This window comes from Paramormyrops kingsleyae, chromosome 11 (genome assembly GCF_048594095.1).
Source record: "Paramormyrops kingsleyae isolate MSU_618 chromosome 11, PKINGS_0.4, whole genome shotgun sequence".
NCBI lineage: Eukaryota > Metazoa > Chordata > Actinopteri > Osteoglossiformes > Mormyridae > Paramormyrops > Paramormyrops kingsleyae.
This window is the reverse complement of record NC_132807.1, coordinates 22,023,335-22,045,028: the sequence shown is the minus strand read 5'-3', so window position 1 is coordinate 22,045,028 and position 21,694 is coordinate 22,023,335. Positions and strand designations below refer to the sequence as shown.

General features: G+C 48.9%; 1 protein-coding gene across 3 annotated transcripts in view; it reads right to left on the bottom strand.

Moving 5' to 3' along the window:
• ankrd11 (ankyrin repeat domain 11) overlaps positions 1 to 21,694 on the bottom strand; it is a 78,250-nt gene that overhangs the window by 27,032 nt on the left and 29,524 nt on the right. The window contains exon 3 of one of the 3 annotated variants that reach the window (XM_023790741.2): positions 8,673 to 8,782. The exons of the other annotated variants lie outside the window; for them this stretch is intronic. The gene's annotated coding sequence lies outside the window, so the exon portion shown is untranslated. The remainder of the gene's footprint in view (positions 1 to 8,672; positions 8,783 to 21,694) is intronic. 3 annotated transcript variants of the gene reach the window in all.

Sequence of the window (21,694 nt, the reverse complement as noted above, 5' to 3'; positions counted from 1 at the left end):
TCAGAAACTCCACAGCACCCAAAGGTCAAATGCCAAATCAGAGGTGAACAAACACGCAAAACCCAGCCCCCAGGAGATGTTCGTCAAGCATTTCAATTGCCACCAAAATTAAGACCGAATTAATCTATCAGGCAGCATCGAACAAACATGACTGCCGAAGCGAGACTTTCAAACTGCTGTGTGTCATCCACATTTAATGTTTTTTTTTTTTAAAATTACATATCAGGGACCAAAACAAATCTTACAAAATGTTGAGAAAACGTTCAGTATTCCAAGAGCACCCTGCTCCGGGTCAGGAGTATGAGAGACGCCTTTGGTTTTCACTGTACTCAAACCATTAATCATGCAACCAAATTGGTGATTAGGCCAGAAGAGTGCTGTTATCCATAATGTCCTATAATACTCAAGGCACTGTGTTTTACTGACAGGACACTGAGGGAAAAACAGGTTCTGAATGATACCTAAACAGCCACATTGGAGCAACCCAGTTATACAAAGTAACAGAGTAATTATTATAGAAAGAGTACTGTGGGTTAAAATGAATAACTGCAGCAATACCCAGGCCAAGCACTGAAAATCATGCAGGGTAGGCACCTGGAATGGAGTGTGACCATGTGTGACAACCTCCCACATCCCACCCAGGCTGGTATCTCATCCCTGCCATCCCTCCTAATGGCCGCCACATCACCAGACGCTGTGATCCCAGCCGCAGGTGAGTGTATGTTTCCCGCAGCATGGGAGCCGAGAGGAGGACGTGCCCCCCCATAACTGCATCGCAGCCGAGAGCTGGCCAGGACGCCGGCCGACCACAGGATGGCAGCTGGGATTCTCCTGTGACCAGTCTGCCCTGAGGTACGTGTCTGCCGCAAGGCCCCCCCCCCCCACGCCTCCAGCTTGCGGTTCCCCTCCCACGCCGCTCTTAACTCGACACTGTCAATACACATTTCCCTACTGATGATCTCACAAAAATATACAGGCACCCGCCTTCAGCAGACAGCCCTAGGTTTGGCTGTGCCAATGCTACACGTCAGTGAGCGACGGTCTCCGGCTTTCCTTCACAGGATACTGGGTACCAGGGCTCCAAGCATTACCTCACAAGCCGGGCTCGATGCTCAGCAGCAACAGCCACTTGATACGCAGGATAAATGTAATACGTTGCTAATGTGATGCTCTTCTTCCGCGTCATCCCTGAAACGGGGCATCAATGCGCTTGCCGAAGCTGACCACGTACGCGGAGCACCGAGCCACCGGATGCCGGTGACATGCCAGACGGCCTTCAGAAAATCAGCAGTGTCTTGTAAGGGCCAGAGATAACTCGATGTTTGTCTGATGGGCTCCTCCGTGAGATCTGCCTCCCCGATAGCCGGGCCATCGTATGGGCGAGGGCACGTGCAGCACATCTGAACAGGACTCTCACACAGCAGCTGAGATCTGCCAGCAAGCCACTCATGCCAAAATGCGGAAAAAACAATGAAGAAAAAAAAAAGATTTAAATTTCTTCAAGTTAATAAAGCCTATTGACTATTCCTGTAATGGTGCGTAATTGCAGTGACCCGCCCCAGACTGGAACATTGTCTCATTACAACCACATTTCCTTAGAGATAGAGCGGCCCAGGGCAACACAAGGTAATGGTAGCAACTGTTGAGCGACATCATCTCGTCTTACAGGCACCAGCTCTCTGACACAGACGCATGAAGGTAAACACCGAAGGGTCCATCTGCACAGTCACTGAAATGACACGTGCAGCCCGAGAAGGCCGTCCAGGTAGGCCACGCAGAGGTCATGTGCCTGCCAGGCTGCGATATCCCTGACAAACCCTCACACCGGCGCATTTCTGCATTTCCACGCCGACTGTCCCCGTTGGCCAAAGCACGATTGGTCGACCGTTTTCCGGTCAGTGTTCCTGTGCCGTGGACTGAGCCGGAGGCGGGGCTCCCCCACGCTAGGCTCGATCAGACTGGGCCCAGCCGCAGCAGGCATTGTTTGGTGTGCAAATACTGCACCATGCTGGTAACTAGGCAACCAGACCCAGCTTGGCTCTATAGCCTGACCTGAGCAAATTCGCTTCATTAGCAAACGTGTCATTGGGGGCCGGGGGCAGACGGTGAGGGGTAGGTGGGGTTAACAAGCAGGCATTCCCTGCAAGGTGGGCCTTGGCATGACTACACCCCAGGGGGGGTTGTCAGAGGTATCTGCTCTGTTGAAAGACAAGACCAGGGCTATGGCTGTTGCACGGTTTCATACGCGAAATGGATCCATGTCACATTTTCACTGGATGGGGCGTCTAGTTGGGAGGGACCCTGACCTTCCCGGTGACGCCACATTGAAGATGACCTGCAGACTCCAGCCCCAGCACTATGGCTAACCATGGTCACATGGTTACTTTCGGTATGGACAAGGAAGCTACGCCAATGAACCAATTTCCCCAGTAATCTGTCCAAATCTGCCCTCCCATCCACCACTACCCACCCCCCACCTCGACAGCGTCACATCCCACCCTCGCGCACCGGCTGAGGAGAAACAGCAGCAGCAGGAGGGGGCGGGTGACACACGGCCACCGTGACATGCATGCAGGGACTGTTGCCTAGCGACGGGGACGAGAGCACACGTTCCCGGGTAGCTGGCAGCCAATGGCGTCGCGCAAGGAGCTCGAGGACCTGAAAACTCCATCACATGATTGCTATTAGTGCCCTTTAGCCAGCCGTGTGAATGCACAAGCCGACCCACGGGGCTCACGTTGCCTCGGAGGAAGGAGACAAAGTGGGGAATCGCGGCTCCTTTGCTGCGACTGAGCCAGACGGGACACAGCAGCACAAGGACTGCCGATTCCCCAATGGAGGGGTGTTTCTTCCTTTGATTATCTGCACGTGGGGAGGTGCGTGCATGCAAACAAACATGCACAGCAGCTCTGAGCCATTTCAAAACATTCATGAATTCATACGTAGCTACACTTATTTACAGGTCGTTAGCCTCAAGCCTTACTGAAGCTGAAAGAAGGCAAACTGCAGTTAGCAAGCCTGACGGGTCGACCGCAAGCTGGGGTCTCACACACACCCTCTCTCACACACATGCCACAATACTAACACCAGTTAACGAGAGAGCGCTGACGTAAGACAGCGTTTGAAAATACTCAGTGCTAGGAGACCAGCATGGTAAACTGTCCCCCACCCAGGGCTGACAGAAGGCAGAGAGCAGAAAAAAAAATAAAATCAGCAGGCAACTGCTTTGGAAGCTGAACGGAGAGGACGCAGAAGGGGTTAAAGCCCTGTACCTGCTAAGGCACGCCCACTTTTAGTGCTGAAAGCGTCCCACTGAGGCACCCGACTGCAGCAAAGAGCAGTTTGGAGACAGTGTGCAACTCCATGTTTGATATGCCAGAATAAGGGCCTCAGACGAAGCAGTCTGTGTGCATGCACTGGACACAGACTGCAGAGATTACAGCCTGAACAGTCCCTCTCCCAAAGAGAGCTGCACCCGACATTCATCTGGATCCTAATAAAACCCTTTCGTCGAGAGCACCAAAGCCAGTTTAACTGAACCAGTTCTTGCTAATTGCTGCAGCACTGGTCCCTTTTTCCACTGGGACTTCACATCTGCTATATATACACTCTGCATCAATCATTCACATCCTTGACCCCAAGAGCATCATCTAATTCTTGCCAGCCTTTGCACCGACTCAACTCCGCTTGGGGTGTGGAAGAGGGCCAGGAGATTGAGCCCAGCTCTCACACACACACATACACACACACACGTCCCAGTGACTGTCAGCCATACTGGATTCCACACGCACATCTGTACAGATGTCTGCATGTAAGTGGATGGTGTCTGACCTGCCCGTGACCCTTGGCACCACATCACCCAATGGCCTTGTGATCACACCTCCGACACCCCTACTGCAGATCCAACCTCAGAGACATCGATCTCTTTCTAGTAGCATGTTAAGTTTGATTAAGGCAGTAAGAGGCATTTCTGCCCATGTGGCTCAGTTTAACTTCACAGAAATAAACCATGTCAGACGGGAATCAGGACGACAGCTAATAACAATGAAAGGAGAGTATTCTAGCGTCAGTAGATACAGGGGTGACAGGGGCACCCTGTCTTCAGCAGGATGTCAGCTGGCTGGTTTGACACCAAATCACTGAAGGTGGTGGTGACCGGTGGTGAGAGCACATAGACCCACACCCACAAACCAGGCCACGTGACTCCCAGTGTAAGATCGGCCACAGACAGGCTCAGTCAGGAACCCCACTTTAATACCTCTAACAGCCAGCAATTGACAGTGGGCCTCCAACAACAGAGGCTTTGTCCCCGGGCCGCATTAAAATCCACCACGATCGGGTAGGCGGCACAACAGCTTATACCCGGTCTAAGCTGAGACACACACGCGCAAACACGCACATGCTCAGAACTCCCTTGCTCCACACACACACATTATCCACTGTAAGACTTTCCACTGGGCGATCCCTGCAGAACTGTCAGCGTTTTTGTGAGAGTGCCGGTCCCTTGGTGCAGAGCCAGCTGAGGGGACGGGTTCTAGCTCCAAGGCGTTCCCTCCACAGTCAGACCCATGAGATTGTCATATTAAAAACAGATAAGTTAGCAAACATGACTAAACACACAGCGACTCCATGCTGCCCCTGTTAAAAGCACGCCAAGGCAGGGCCACTCTAAGCGCCGACTGCACCCTCCCCCTAGAAACACACGTAAACAAAAGCCTTCCTCCTTCACGGATGCATGAAGCACTTCCACATGGAAACAGCTGAAGAAACTACAGCAGCTTATTCACTGATGACAACAATGGACTAGAAACAGATTCATCCATCTTCCAACCAGTCATCCAGCACACGTTTCCTGCACTGGAAACAGATGCTGGTTTTTATATTAAGGGAAGGACAGGACACATGGCAGCAGAGGCCGGTGCTTTTTATGCCCCATTTGCTCGCCTCACATTCTTGACGAGGGACATCTGACACAGCGGCATGGGCTTCTGCCTCATGGCACTATGCTCACGCCCCTCGAGGTCCTCCTTTTAACTTCCAGTGCTAAATCCTCCCATAAAATGCAGACCCACACCCTCCAGGCAGCCTCAGCTACGTTTGGTCCTGAGGCCCACAGCGTGCACCACTCAGGGGGAAATCCACACGGACGTGACACGCCGACGGATAGCAGAGCTGCTCACCGGGTCTCTGACCCTATGACCCTCTGACCCAACGTCAAGTCAGCCTGGCCATCTCTGCACATAATCATAGAAATGTCTGGGGGTTGAGGAAAGACATGCAGCATTCTGACCCATGAGATTCCTTGATTTGCTGCAGGGGATGGTGGGGGCAATAAAACTGGCCATACCGTTCTGAGCATGTAGCACAGCTGAGAATACTGTCACATAAGAAACAGGAAACATGCTTTTATCTGCGACAATAAAAAATAAAACTGCAACACAAGCCGTCCAACAAACACTTTGCAAAGTAAGGCCTGACTGGAGACTATAGGCTGCCGGGCCGGGCCACTCTGACTACAGGCACAGCGACAGCTGCTCAGGCCTATCACATCACGGATGAATTATGCATCAGTGCAAATCTAGCTGATGAGAGCAGCAGGGACATGGGCTGGGTAGGGCGGAGCCCCAAGAGCCACCTGGTGCAGCAGGCCGTATGTACACAGACTGACACTCCATGTCATATCAAATAGAACATCACATCCTATTCTGCTCTCACGTTAACGACCCCATATTGAACCCATCCCCCCCAAAAGGCAAAACGGGAGCAAATCATTAGTAATTCTGCCCATACCCTGTTTGCAACAGCTTTACCCACCAGCTCACTCCACCATGACGAGCTTAGGAGCACTACTGGGGACCCTTTCAGGCTGCTACCAATAACCTACAGCAGCTCCCTCCTTTACACACCCTCATCTCAGCCATAAGAAATGCCAGGCCAGCATTTAAAAACAGATAAGGCATAATTGTTAACTGTGCCATATGTATATCACATGTACACGTTTTCCTATCCATCTTGCACAACCTTGTTGCACTGTGCATTGCTTCACACCCCAGCACTATGTGTTAGGGCACTTAATGTCTCTTCATTACTGCATGCAGGCGCATTATCCCTTAGGATCACTGAAGTATTTCTATCTGTCTGTCTTTCTATGAGCACAACCAAGGACACCCCAGATGAAAGCATGCAAGCAGAGAAGTTTGTGCTGTACCAGCAGAGAGATTAAATGAAGATGGTGTTGATGCATCTTTCATGAAGGCGCTGAGGCCGCGTTCTCGGTTACCCAGGAGGCAGCTGGCACGCGCTTCCTCACACACGGCACCTCAGAAGCCTTCACTCAACGGAGACCCGGCTGCATAAGCAGCATCAGAATCAAGCCAGCCAGCCATGTGAAGGACCAGTCAATGCTTCTGCTGGGCAAAGTTAACGACGACACCATCAGTGGGATAACCACCTTCCGTGAACTTGAAGGCCAATTAACGAACCAAAACATCTGAAAAATCTCTCAGTTTGAGTCTGTAAACTCAACAGCTTCCCCCAGCGGGCTCCCGTGTGTGTGGTTATGACCCTCCTCCCCCGGTCTGTGTTGTCTGACTTTCTCCAGAGCACACCTCAGAGACGTCACGCCAACCATATGTTGGACGTGGCTGGTCCGGATTGTCCAGACCCACGTGTGAGCCAGGAGCAGGGAAGGGGCACAGCCAGCTCAGGTTTTAGCGGATAACCTGAGCAGGGAGGCTGCTGCTGTTCCAGGAGCAGGAACCATTGACCGTGTCCCATCTAAATAATGGATGCTCTAGTCTCACGGGGGAGACCACAGAAGAGTGCAGCCTCAGAAATTGTAAGAGCGCTGCAGCTCTGATGAGTGCCGAGAAAACGTAAATAAATGAAATCCTGCAAGGCCAAGGGGCTTCCAGCAAAGTGCCACCACCCTATTCTTACACCTGCCCTCCCCCACTCCGAGCAAGGTCTGTGTGCATGCGAGTGGGATGGTGGGGGAGGCGACCCAGAATGCAATGCGGCATGCTGCCACGTGCTGGGAATGCTGAGAAGCAGCTGGTTAGCGCGCTCGTCAGTCCGCCCGCCGCAGACAGAGGCTGCCCGTGTCTCACCTCGTTAGAGCCCGGGTACAGGCTGGCAATCATCAGTGCAGGACTGGGAGAAACGGCGCTCTAAACTCATCACGAGCTGTGGTTCCATGTTAATGGAAACAGACGCTAGCCTCCTGTTGAGGTAGAGGGAGGCAGTGGGCTCCCTGTGAGTCTCAAAGCCGGCTTTTACAGCAGCGAGGGACTGGATTAACCCCAACACCCTGCAAAGCCTGCAACCCAAAGTCTGCATCAGATTCTCACAGCTGTGAATGTACACTGGAGACATTTCAGCTTTTACCAAGACAAAGAAAAATATGTAAAATGTATCAGGACAGAGTTACTGCGAGAGGCTCAAGGATTAATAAATAGTTAAGCAAGTGTGCTGGGCAAGGAAGCATTTCCCGTTTAAAAAACGAATCACCACCCTTTTATTGGCTGCTTTGTAAATAACCCCAGGAGCACGTCACATGCAGCAGACGCAAAAAGGAGGACCAGAAAAAGACACAGAGGGATTTCTCTCAGTAACGGCTGTGCGCGTAAGGACCATTACATCAGCTCTCTCAGCACAAACCCCATGGTCCGGCAGTATTTTCCTGCTCAGTCAATTCAGCATAAAAAAAATTGAAAGCAGTCAAAGATGGTACATTAATGCTTTAAACACAAGTAAGAGTTAAGGTGTTTTATAACTGTGTGTGTTTCCAATTCTGTGCCATCTTAGGATACCTTAAATTTCCACTGAGACTTATCTAATGCTTTTATCCAAAGGTACCAACACTGACAACTGCAGTGATTCAAGCCAAGTCCCCCCACCTAGGGTGCTCCAGGAGGGCCCATCCTGGGCCCCGGGCCCCTGTCTTTAATCACCATATTACCTGCATCCCTGAAATGTAAATTCAAATTTAACCTTTTGAGGGTTCTAAACACAGCTCCATTTGTCTCACACGCAGAAGGGAAACAAACGCCTTCTGTTCCACTGCTCTTGACCCAGGTGACCAGCACTGAGAGCCACTGTGCCCTGCACTGCAAGCTCCCAAGCGCCCTGGCGGATGGGCCTCAGCATCTGGCCCCTATTGGGTTTCCACCATTTGTTTGAGGGGCCTGACAGGCCTTGGCGAGACAAAGCACAGGCCGCTCGAGATTCGGCGTCAGGCATCGAGTTCATCTGGCAGGAATTGGGGCCTCTGTGGGGTGGGGGGGGATGGGGGGGGGGGTGAGAGACGGTCAGTCTCAGTACTGAGGTTGTAGCTGGGGGCCCAGGCTGGGGTCGAGTCAGGCTGAGAGAACAGGGCCTGCAAGTTCAGGGCTGCCTGTCACGTTCCAGTACTACTGCTAACGAGTCCCGGAACTCCAAGCCGATATGCCAACATGTGCCTCCCATTGCCACACAATGAAAAGGAATGAAATACCCAGAAAAGAGCTTTTAACTGGGTAACCTTTGATTCTCACACCCAGTATGGAGGGGGGACGAAAAAAAACCCACAAAAGACCGCTGTGACCATTTCTGCAACACTGTGTATGTTTGGGGTGTGTGTGTGTGTGTTCGCTGTAAGCGAGATAAAAAGTGACCTTGTGGCAACTGCTTACCCCTCCCACTCGAAGCGGACCCCACCGGCTCGACGCCGCCGGGCGACACCGGGGCGTCCAAGAGCTATGCGATCCGGCCGTCACGCCCCGGCAGCCTCCCAGAAAAGCCCCTGCAGAGAAATGCAACATCTGAACAGAAACCGCTTTAACTTGCAAATCACATCCCTCTGCTGCTTTTCTACATCCTCAGCACAAATCTCCACATCTTGCCCCGTTACGCAGCATTGCCACGTGCCATATTCTGACAGCGTGCTCCGGTGCCTCGGCAGTTCGCCTCCCAGCCTCCAGTCCCAGCCCCGGCCACCGGTCCCGGCCCCGGCCCAGGTCTGGTGCCAGCGCTGTAGCTCAAACCATTAAGGGAATGAACGAGATGCGTCAATATATCATACAGTATCAGGGAAGCCGCAAGAAAGGGAATTAGGAAAGAGAGCAGCAGCCTGGATATCGCAACCTGCAGAGGGGCGCCAACATCAGAGCTGAAGCATGCAGGGTCCATGCAGACACTTGGTACACTGACAAAAAATACACCTAAAGGCCTGTCAGCACAGTGACCTGCTGCCAGGTAATATAGACTGAAAAAACAATGTATTGTGAAGGCAAACTACATGGACCACAGTAGCCGTACTGGGCATGAAACACTGACTCCTGCACCGTTCTCCTGGGGCTGGTCAGCTTGGCAGCAGAAAAGCTGTTGATGATCAACCATGGGTAAAAGGCCCCAAAAAATTCATCACAACATACAGCACATTTTCCTTCTACTAAAATGGGAAGTAATCTACTGGTGTAAACCTGAATAAACCCTTGTCCTCAACCTACAAAACATTACCACGTTTAAGTTTGTCATGCTCACTCACTATTTTAAAAAGGAACACAACAAACATGGCAACGTAACCAAGGTAAATGAAAATAAACGAGAGCTGTCGTCATCAATCTTTAATCCTTCTTGCATCATCAAGTGCACTGGGTGACCTACACAACAAAACAATCAGAATATAATTTGGTCAAAACAGCCCCGCTCCGCAGCAATCTTGCTTCAATCTCAGAAGCCCCGCTGAACATTTTGCTACCCAACCTTGTACCCTCACCACAACGGCGTTTATATAAGAAATTAAGCTACCCCAGTTGCCTGCTTACCGTAACACACAAGAGTTCTTACATATAATTACCTGATTACGATAAGAAAGCAACTTGCCAAATGCTCTTCTTCCCATTTGTTTGATATGTTTCTCAACAAATTCAGCAGAAAAATAACTGCTTGTTCCACACGTTACTTAAGTGGCATTTGACTTAATGAAAATGACCGTACCAAGGTAACTAACAAAGTACAACGATGCTAGCAGCACCTTATTTGGCAATCTCTTCTCCAGTCCCAGATGCCAAACCAGTCTCCCCTCATTTTAGTTTAATGGCCTTAGCAGCTGAAGGAGAAATTGTTTCTCTTTTCCTTTTTTTTTTAAAATTTAGCTCAGAACAACAGGTTAAATTGGTTACTAGTGTTTAGATCCGTTTCTCTGGCCCATTGTCCCTATTCTCCAAAGCTAGATAGGCAAACAACTGCAACTTTCTACACATGTGGACTCTGCACATGCACCATGCAAGGGGGAAGGTACACACACCAAAACAGCTCAGAGGAAAGGGGAAAATGAGCCCTTCGAAGTCCCAAATAAGGGTTCTGCAATGCATTCAAAAACGTTACAATCCATACTGTTGTGGCAGTATCTGGCCACACCTGCGTCGTGTTGCCCACACCAACCTGGTCATACCAGCTGGACTGGGAAGGCATGAGCTCTCTAAGGGCTGCTATTGGAAGCAGAGTGGATTACCGACTTAAACTGACCAGTACTGGTTAAGCCTACTTCTCGCTCACACAAAGCTTGCATTTCCATAGGTCCTGTCCCTGCTGTTTGTTTCTCTGCAGCCTGTGTCTTGACTATGACATGTACTAAATTTTTGTAGCATGACAACTGGATTATTACATTACTACATGCATAGTAAAGGCTGAATAAATGCTGCAATCGTAGGAGGGAGGATCCATCCAGGCTCTACATACTGCAAAAGCTATCTCGGAGCAAAAGCAGAGTTGTTGTTTGGTCTGGTAATTTTCCATTGGCCCTCTGCAGTCAAGTGACTGCTGAAAGTGCCCAGAATGGCTCTTGCATCAGGAGCAGTTCATACTAAACACACGCACTTCAAAATATACACAACCGCTTAGGAAAGGGGGGGGGGGGGGGGGGGTTGGAGAAAAAGTACCAGGACAAAAAACTAGGTCAGAGCAGTAAGCAGTTTCTAGCCTGGCTTTCCATTCCTGAGCTCCCACAGCAGCCCCAGCGGCACCCCTCCCCCACGCTGCATTCCTCCAAACGCAGCCATTCCCAGGCTTGCTGTAAAGAGAGGGGGATTGCATAACAGGTCTTGGACATGGTGAGGCCCCGGTGACCAGCAGAACAATGGGAGGAGACAGAAGGGCTGGATTCATATGCAGATGTGAGACCATGTGAGAGAAGAATCACTTTCCCACATGGCAGGCAACCAGGGTCTTTTTTTAAACAAAGAAAAATATATCTGTCAATTTCTTACAAGCCACCTCCCTCCCTACAGCTGTTTCTAACAAACAGAGGTAAGGTTATGAATGGCAGGAATTTCAGAGAAACAGATCGAAAGGAAATGATACAAACCTCACCTGAAAACTGAGGATAAAAAAAAAAGTAGCACCCTGGATTCTTGTGGGTTTAACAATAGTTCTTGCAAAGCCATAATTCCATAATTACAATGCCAGCCATATGCCCTGCAGATACAGTACATCAAGCACAGGCAGCCCTGTGCTCAAAAAAAGGGGCCAGTTAAATCATTTGCTACTATAAGTTTCAGAGAGGCCATTCATTACACAGACTTGGTCTGGACAGAATTCTTTATTTGGCTAGGATTATAGATTAATCCAGTGATCATCACCCAGCAATAATCAAATTCAGCCTGACTCTCAATATGGAGACAGATAAAATATTCTAATAAATATCTCATATAGTTCTGAGCTCAAAAACACTCAAAAATATTCAGGGTCTCTGTACAAGCAAATTCTCCTATGAACGTTTTGGACCAGTTTTGGGAGAAACCACTTAACACTTTACTTGGCACAAGGGCTTCTAGGAAAGCTTAGAGGTAGCCAGTTAAGTATTTCTGCTAAATTAAGCAAGCAGATCATAGCAAACACAGAAACAGCTTGTGCAGAATGGGGTGAACTAACCAGATTAAATACAACACCACCACTTCGTATCACGACCAGCTCACTTCACTAGGATCTTCTTGAGCAATCACTACCTTTTCTGCAGTAGCTGACAAACGGCTCCAAACGTGAGAGGAAAAGACCCTGAGGCAAGCAGCAGCAAAGCGTGGAATCACTAACCGAAACTGCCGTGTTTGTCACGCTAAACTACAAAACAAATGGCACACAACGGAGGCGACATGCGATGGGAACAAACCACATGTCACTCCAAAACGCCCCATTTTGGTATTTCATCACTGTCAAAAAGAAACATTGCTGGCTATGCATAAAAATAATCTTTTGGTCCTTGTAGTTGTAGATTTCTACAAGGCAAGAAACAAGGCCAAACGCATCAGCTCCTGTCTAAGCGTGAACTTCTCCCAGTTCCTCGGATTGTATTTGAAAGGGACTCCACGGCTACAACTCATCACGAGGAGGGGAAAAAGCCAGCGATAAACAGGGCACATAACCACACAAGTGCACCACTATAAATCCTTTAATCTCTTTCTGGGAGACAAGATCGAGCAAAACAAAATACAAAGTGAGCAAAATGCAGCAGTCGTGGAGAACGTTTTGAAGAACACTCTTCACTCTGGACCCATGGCTTCCTACTATGTCAAATATTCAGAAGAGGGGTTTTGCATGTGTCAAAGACGATGACCGGGAGGCTAGGGGACAGAGGATTTGAAGTGGGGGGAGAGGAATACAGCAGAAAAGGGGAAAAATAAACTCACTGAGCAGAGGAAACAGCCAATGAGACTACAGAGGAAACAGCCAATGAGACTACAGAGGAAACAGCCAATGAGACTACAGAGGAAACAGCCAATGAGATTACCATTTACACACTACTGACAGGATGCCCTGTAATTAAATAGTCACCACCTACCCACCAGCCACTATCAGCCATCAGCTTTCAGGACAGACACTGGAACCAAAATCCTCGTATTTTATATACAGTTGGAAACAAGTTCTACTCAGGAAACATGCTTATAAATTAGACATTCACAACAGGAAAATCTACTCATCTTCAACTATATGGTAATGCCACCGTTTAAAAAGCAGCCGCTGGCCCATTTCAGCAGCCATTTCACAAAATGAGACCAGATTCCAGCAATTCAAATGGCATCTGACAGGCCTGGCTTATGGTTTTGTTCTACCAGTCATAACGATGCCTATACTTCTCAATCTTCAGCAGTGGTCAGAAGACTATGGGGCAAGAGCAAAGTAGACTGAGGCCATTTGGGGGAGCAAAGACTTTGGCCTTTAAAGAAGCCACCTTCCCAATCTCTCTAGTGTTCAGAGAAAAGTAAAAGCATTCCACATTTAATCAGGAGCCTTTGCTGCAGTATTTGGTTGCCTTTGATGACAGGCCTGGATCAGATTACCTAATGACCCCTCCATCATCCCAGCCCCTTCCTTTCCAAAACAATGGAGACTTCGTGCAAGGCGTGAAGCTCTCATTGAAGGGAGCAGTGGGCTAAGGGCTGGGAGGGGGATGATGTGTTTACAGAGGGGAGGCTTTGAAATGCACAGAAAGGCGTCACGAAGATCAGCTGAATCGCAGGCTGATAAAGCTGCTATCCCACCCAAAGCAGAGATGGGGGTCCTCAAGAAGCAAGCCTGAAGCTGAGCTCCTGCGTTGCCGATACCACGACCGCTGGTTGAGGCATTCAAACACACAAGCCACAGAAAATCCCCTTTAACTCTGCTTCAGAAGAGCCACACATGAAAAGGCATCATTCCTGGTGCGCAGTGTGACCATGCAGCCTCAGAGATGCAAACCATCTAAGACACAGCTCACAGAAAGTATGCCAAAGTCCTGATGGGGCACAGACCTGTGACTGTCAAGTGCAACCAGGTTATCCGTTTGCATGATGGGATTCTTGGCTTTCACATTTAAAAAAGCTCCTTTAATACAATTCCACTGCCAAAGAGGGATGCTTTGAATGGCTGGACACAGCCGCTTGCGTAACACTGCTGTTCACGCGGCGCTCCCCTGGATCAGATCCTCGCTGCGGAGTCAGAAGAGCCAAGGAGAGCTATAGGCTCCATCGAGAAAAAGGCGCCCCACCGACGGCTGAAAGGAGGCCAGCTGTCTGCTATGGTGGGCTGTCGTGGAGGCCCCCCCTACACCCACACATACATGTCTCTGTTGCACATAGCCGTCGCGACTCCCTCACCACACCACATTTGCTGGGCTGAGAACAGAAAAAGTCCATATAAGGGTGGAAACATTTTTGCTTTCACTAGACACTCCCATGGAGAGCTGGAGTCAGGGGGTCAATTCAGGTACCAGGTTCAGTGAGCAGCAATGTCTGAAATCCTCCTCTGAACTGGAATACTCATAGAGCAAACAAGCTTACACTGTAGCAACACTATCCTGTTTGTTCCCTGCATTTCCCTATTCCGTTGTTTAGCATTAATATACAGAGGGAATCCAAGGAGCACCGCAGAGGACAGTGTGGAGAGTGAACATATTTGCTTTAACCCAGAACATTCCACTGCTGCTTTACAGTCAACCGGCAAGCAGAAATGTTGAGAAACACACTTTACTGAAACTTCTTGTATGACCCAGAGTTCCTGGGAAAGTCCCTTAGAAGGTTGGAAGAAAACAACAGCGTTGTTGATCTTTCTTTTTCCACACAGTGGCCTTGTGAGTGACTGTCATGTGCTCTGTTCTAAATTCACCTATCAGTGAAATCCCCTCACTGAAACTCCGTCTTAGCACCAGCCCATTTCCTGGCCGGCCTCTCGGAGCAAAGCAGATCAGGGAAAAGTGGCTGCAGTACAGTTTGCCTCACCCCAGTGCACAGCCTATAGCATGCTGGGTAGAGAGCAGGCAGAGCTTTCGAGGAGCAGCTGCATGCGAGATGGAAACAATGGCAGGAAAGCAGTGGCACAGTGCAGTCAGGAGCAGGGGGGAGATGGGGGTGAGAGCGGCGGCCATTGAAAAGATGCTGTGAATTATTGATGGCCGGAGCCGAGGGCCAGATCGGCGCCTGTTTGCACTGCTGCGTCATCCCGCAGCTTGCCAGGCCCTCCACCTCCACACGCTAATGCTTTCAGCCTGCCTACCCCACAGAAGAATGCCTTTTCTCAGCAGCCTCGCTAATCAAGGCCGGGGATCCCAGAGGCCTGCTGGTGCTACTCCGTCTCAAATGCAAAAAGCTGACTTGCAGAAAAATAACAGTGTAAAAGCACAATTCCACTTAGCTTTCTGGTCACACCCTGAATGGATCTGAGCACTTTTACAGGCTGGGTGGACAAATAGCTCCAGAAAAATGGGGGGAATTACTACATTCCTGCCCTAGTGTGACTTCACACCTCACAGTCTTCAGGAGGGGCTACAGACCAGTAGAGACACTCCTTCACGCACCGCTGATGAAAGGCTGGCTGGCAAGTTAAAAAGTGTCCCACCAGAAATCACCTGAACACGGAGGAGGCATCTGAAGAAGGTTTAGGATCAGGGGGGATACCATAAGATAAAAACAGAGAGAAGAGTGGGACTGGCCAAAGGAGAGAGTGGGGGCACCACGGGGTCATGGCCAGCTTCACATCCTGAGCCAAGTCTAATATATGGCACCAGGAAGTAAAAAGCACATCTCTTGTAGGCACACAAACAGCCACACCTGTATGTCATAGGTGTGGCGAGAGGACGCCGTTCCCACAGTTCAGCGTTCAGATGGCGTTGAGCAATGCCACAGCAGAGCCGGGATTTGTTCCAGCATGTGTACCGAGTGGACCTCCCACCCGTCTCATACGCACCAAACCCAAACAGCTCGAGCACTTGGCTGCGAAAGACACCAAGTTACACAACGTCTTGGCCCCTGTGTCTCTGCCCTGTCCCTCCCAGTGTGAACGAACAGAGCGTAGTGAGAACTGTACAACTGTTTGAAGCAGCTTTCTTGGAGAAAAGAACACCAAGGCAGGAAACAAATGGGAAAACTGGAACATAAAAAACGTCTTGGGGGGGTGCACTATAAGCTCTAAGCTTTTGAGTAAAATCAGACAAGGGAGGCCATTCAGACAGATCACTGATGCGTGCATAGCATGTTTGTCACATGATACTGAACCAACAGTACTGCAAAGCTCAATTCTCTACACCATACTACTACCTTTTACAAGATCACACTGGGCCTACAAACCCATTAACACCACAAGACGTTGGCCAACAATTGGCACAGTGGCATTCATTCTACACAGCAGCTGAGCTGATCAACCATATTCATGCATAACATGTCCTGAGGACCAATGGTTAGCCACAAAATAGTTCAATGAGCCACTTTTAGACCTGGTGTCTAAAAGCAATTCCTAGCCTGTCAACCCAGTGCCATCTTCTGCAAGTTACAAGAACAATTAGCAAATATAAGCAGTTTCACAAGCAGCGCAGCAAGATTGATTTTATGGCAGGAGCTGCTCTCCTACAGGGGTACTTTGACCAGGTCACATCCTGCTGGGGGTAATGAGGGTCCAAAAGGCTTCAACCCCCAGGGCTAAGGGCCCAGAAACAACCCAAAAGGAAACGAGTATGTTCCAACAGAGGTAATAAAAACAATAAGGGTAATTCTGCTTTTACCACTCCTACATTTATCACAGCAGTCTATCCCTTGGAGCAGGGGTGCACTTGGAGCAAATCACCCAGCTAACTGGTGCCATTGACCAGGTAAAACATTAACCCTGGTTCACTCATTGACAATATCTAAAGGAAAATGTACCCAAGGACATCAATGACATTTTACAGTGAAATGGAACGACACAGTGCACTCGGGATGCACATTACGCAGGCTACACTGGAATGAACATGGACAAACTGCTCACACTGGCTCACACACATGCCAAGTCTGGGCATGGTGCCATGCTCCCTGCACCTCCATCACCTGACCAGTTCCCTCGCTCAAGGCAGCCCACCGCAAACAGGCAGCGCTGAGCTTTTCCTTTCCTTATGCTTGGACTAACAGGTCAGGAACACAACCAGACAAGCGGACAGCAGACGACCTGAAGCCATCAGAACCTTCAAAATAATACTCACTGTCAATGGTAGCTGAGTGGAGCAGCTTCTCACGAGCACGTGACCCAGATACTGTGACTCCACGTCTGTTTCAGTACGTTTCAACCACCACTTTGCTCTCATTATGAACTCACTGACAATGTAATACTTCTGTGACAGGCCCAAATTCATGAGTCGCATTAACTATAACTCTATACTATAAGAATTCATGAGAGAAGAGCGTATTGTGCTTGCGACCTCCCACTGCCTTCTGGGTAATCCCAGAGAGTCTTGTCTCTGTAGCAGCCACGCCCGTTGTTGTGTCTCCTCTTCAGGTAGAGCTGCACCACACCCACCCTCCACCCCGTCTGCTGGCCTAAATAAAGCTGCCAGGACAGTCTCTACCAGCACATGTGCACACAGCAGCAGAGCACAGTGCTACACCACACTACACAGAGATGGGAAAATGAGGAAGGGGCATGCTGGAGTATGCACAGAAGGATGTACTTCAGCAGAATTTAATAACAGAAATGAGCCTACTGCATTTCTAATTAACCAAGAGTCAAACTAGGGAGCAGAAAAGTTGACATTTTAACCACAATGGGCTATGCTAATGTGCCTACCATCTGTCTTCCGGCGGTTTCGGCAAAACTTTCTCATCTTGAGTCATGTGTGCTTGAGAGCAGGTGTCCACTCCCTACAAGCCCTACGCTTTCTATTTTGAGCTCTTTTTTGACGCTTATAGGGTATCTTAGGTAACCATGGGCCCCAGAACAAATAACCGAAAAGTTCCAAGGTACTGACTTTAAAACACGAATTTAAGAGGGATGAAGTTTCACAAAAACTCCCCAACTGTGTGAGGAACACGTATGGAGTGCTGGACCGCTGCTAACTCAGAAGTCAAGAGTGAGGCTCAGAGATTGCAGCTTCACCTCTATTTCTCATAAACGGCACAGCTGTTTACCATCAAAGCAGCACCGGCATGAGCATTACCTGATCCTGAGTCAGCCCCCCAGTCTGCAGGACACCGGCTGATGACATCACAGCACTAACGCCAAGCTATATTTAGCTCCACTGCCGGAGCCTGAGTCGGACTCGGCCATCAGAAAATGCCCTCGAAATCTGCCTGGCGAGCTTTTAACTTCACTTGTCTCTGAGGGAAAGCTGCATGGGGGTGAGGTCAGAGTGAGAATTATTTTTTTTTATTATTATTTGGGGGGGGTGGGGGCAACTTCTACCCAGTGTTTAAAAAATGGGGGCATTTACAAAATTTAGCTGCACTTTAAACACAGTCATTAATGCAAAGTTTGTTTTTAATATGAAATAAACCTAGATTAAAATATATACAGTAATCATCACCTTGTGCCAAAATAAGCAAATCAAAAGCATACAATTGCTGTTCCAAAGAGAAGTATGTAAAATCTGTATGTGTATACAATACCATCTGTATATGAGCAAAAGCAGGAGACAGTTCTGTTAATTATATATAAATATATAAAACACATTAGTTTATAGTCTTTCAAATGAACTAGTTTACTTTTTATTTTTTAAATCCTCTTTAGAAACTATAAACTGCTCCCTGCAATAAAATATGTATTGCAAATTACGATGCTCTTAACCATTTGTCAATGTTTTAAAACAAAATGAAACAAGTAACAATTATTCTTTGCCTCCATCAACTACCCTATGAGACTCATGTCGAACAGTTTGATTTTAGCTGTGAACTCTGAGATTCCTATTAGTGAAATCCCCCGAAATCCCCAACGCTCTCATGTTCTTTACAACCAAGTAGGAATATTATTGGTTTTAACACACAAAGGTATATCATTATAATAATAATATTATAGATATTTTATTGATCCCCATGGGGAAATTGTTTTTATGCCTCCCTCAACTTGCTCTTTGTAGAGTAAGTTGTCCACGCCCAGGGAGCTGGGGGTTAAGGGTCTTTGCTCAAGGACCCACAGACATGCTGAGGCTGGGTTTGAACCGGCGACCTTGTGATTACAGGTACACAGGCTTAGCCCACTTGTGTCATCCTGTCATTTTGAAAATGTATCAATATATCGTGAAAATCTGATATACTACCCAGTCCTAAGCAACTGTAAAAATTGTTAATGGGTGGGTGGAAAAGTCATGGACAAGCTGATGATTGGTAGCCACACAACCAGGCAGAGATCGGCTTGTTTTTGGATGAATGCCTTTATTAAAGAAACATATTTCTTGTGGCATTTTTGCTCTTTGCCCCCATTAACTTCCTACTCTGGGTGGGGTACGGTCCAACCACCTCCATCAAACAGCCCTGCTTACATACTACTCCAACCAAAGCTTAGTGTAAATTTTTAAAAGCAGTTTTATAAATAGCAAAGGCAACTATTTTAGTTTGTTCCCTTAACTCTACAATAAGAACCTTCCCATTTCTGGAATCCTCCTTTGTCAGCAGAAAACCTGAATGCCTGCTTTTTTAAGTTTACAATTTTGTTTGAACTATCGACACAAAAGAAGACCAGGAGATCAAGTCTTTTTCAATGCATACATATTGCAGGGTGGTGATCACAAGCGAAACATGTTTAAGCACATTTAAAATATCTTGGATTTGAAAGTGCCTGTAGACTATACAACACATACAGTGATGAGGTTATTCACAGCAAATTAGTCACGCAACCTCAAATGCACAGATCCATCGACACATTCAGGCCACGCTGGTAGCAGTAAGATATCCGCGTCGCTCTGCGACCGACTGCCTATGTCACAGATGGCCATTTGTACAAATGGTTTCATCCACAGAACCTCAGGTTCTTTAAACATCTGCTTACAGTTCCCCATTGCTGGGGCTCCTGCATCTGTGCCCGTTTGTGGCCCGTACAGCATGTACCGTACGTCACACAGGGTTACTTCCTCCACTCCAGATCGGCAGATTGGCAGAGCGCTGCTCCCCACACAGTCTCCAGGGCGCCATTTTTGACCCACTGGCCAATATGGTGAGGCTATCAATGACACCGGCCAACAGGGTGAGACCATCTGCCACAGTGGCCTTACTCTGATTGGTGGGGCGGGAACATTCCAAAAAGTCCTGGAAATTCAGGCCCAACTGATGCCTTTCCTCACTACCCAAACCCCACAATGTCACACAGGGGGGAGAAGGAAAAAAACAAAAAAACAGAGACCCTTGTCCAGATCCATACCTCCTTATTGAAGTACATTTGCAACACTAACATTTCCTCATATCTCATATTTTCCTGATTGCATGTTTAAATAAAACAACCAATTGAAAGAGGTGAAAATGGCCCACTCACTCACGGTAACTCCAGCCCATAGAGACAGTCCAGACACACGTCTCGGTTAGTCTGCTCTGTGGTCGAGCACTTCCACACCAAACACCGTGTTCCTGCAGTGCTGCATGTAGCCACACACTAACAGCTGGATCTGCATGAGATCCGGGCCTTAGAGGGATGATCTGCCTGAGCCCACAGAGTTCCCATCCCCTGCCTTCCCTGATCCAGCTCGTCGCATTCCTCCTCACGTTCGTCCCCTCCCTCGCGGCTGAGGCTTCCACCCTGCCGTCGTCATGGCAACCCCCAGCACATTAACCAGCTGGGGAGACGTGTCGCCGGAGGCCCAGTGCTGCAGGCCTGTCCCCGCAGGCAGGACCTGACCAAATGTGGCCCTGCTCCTCTAAACGGAGCAGGGGGGAGATTGGAAGGGCATTAAAAGCCGCTTATAAGGCACAGGCTTGCGATCACAGGCTGCCACAATGACGAGAAAAGCGACGCCAAAAGGGGCTGCAGAACGGGCCCCATGGGGCCTACATGGGGCCAGAAGCCAGTCAGGCCCACGGAGCGCTGCACCCATGCTAGATTTCCACAGGCCCCCATTCAACTGGGTGTCCTCATCGTCCCCCCATGACAAAGAGCAAAGGCGGCCTTAAAATCCATCTGCTGTCCATGCTTGTGATAAGGATCGAGCAAACAGCTACCAGCACTAGGGGCCTCTGTGAGAGCAGCAGCTGAACTCCATGATCTGCTTCAGAAGAAAGCAGATTAGGTCCATGTCCTGCTCCTTCTCTGGGCCGTCCCACCCCCAGCCCAGTTTCCCTGCCAGGCCTTCTTCCTGGCCCTGCCCTTCTCTGGCGTCCTTCCCCTGCACTGGCCGCCTGAGGGCTGCGGCAGCTGAACGTTGCAATGGCATCATAAAACACCAGCCCCTAACGGAGAAGACTATGCAAATGCCGCACGGCAGGCAACGGCTTTACTGTCACAACACAACTTTCCAAAACAGGTGTGCTCACGACATCCATCCGGGTCGTTCATTAAAAAGAAAACCTAGCCAATATCTCTAAGAAGCTCTTTAAAACCCATGTTTAGAAATTGTTCAGCCAGTATGGTAGTCATCTGACCACGGAATCTAACAAAAATACAGCCAGTGATTAAAAACAGATTCAACTGAGGGCAAAGACATGGAAGAAAGGACAGCATCTCCACTTTCTACGGCTCCATTTGTGAGATCAGTAGGCTTCTTTTTTTGGGGGGCCTGGTGTCAGCAGAGACTGCGGCAGCCATGTGGGAAGGTGGAAAAACATGACAGGCTCTCCCCAATGGCTAGTAATTAAACAAAGGGCCAGGTCCTGACCAGAGGACTTTAAAAAAGCAATGTGAATCACGTTCACGTTCAGCTGCGCTGCTTTCCACATTCAGTTCAAGGGGATTGCTGTAGCGTGAGGTCTTTGTGCCGAGGAGGGCTGAATCACTCCAATCCATCTAGACATTTCAAGTTTCT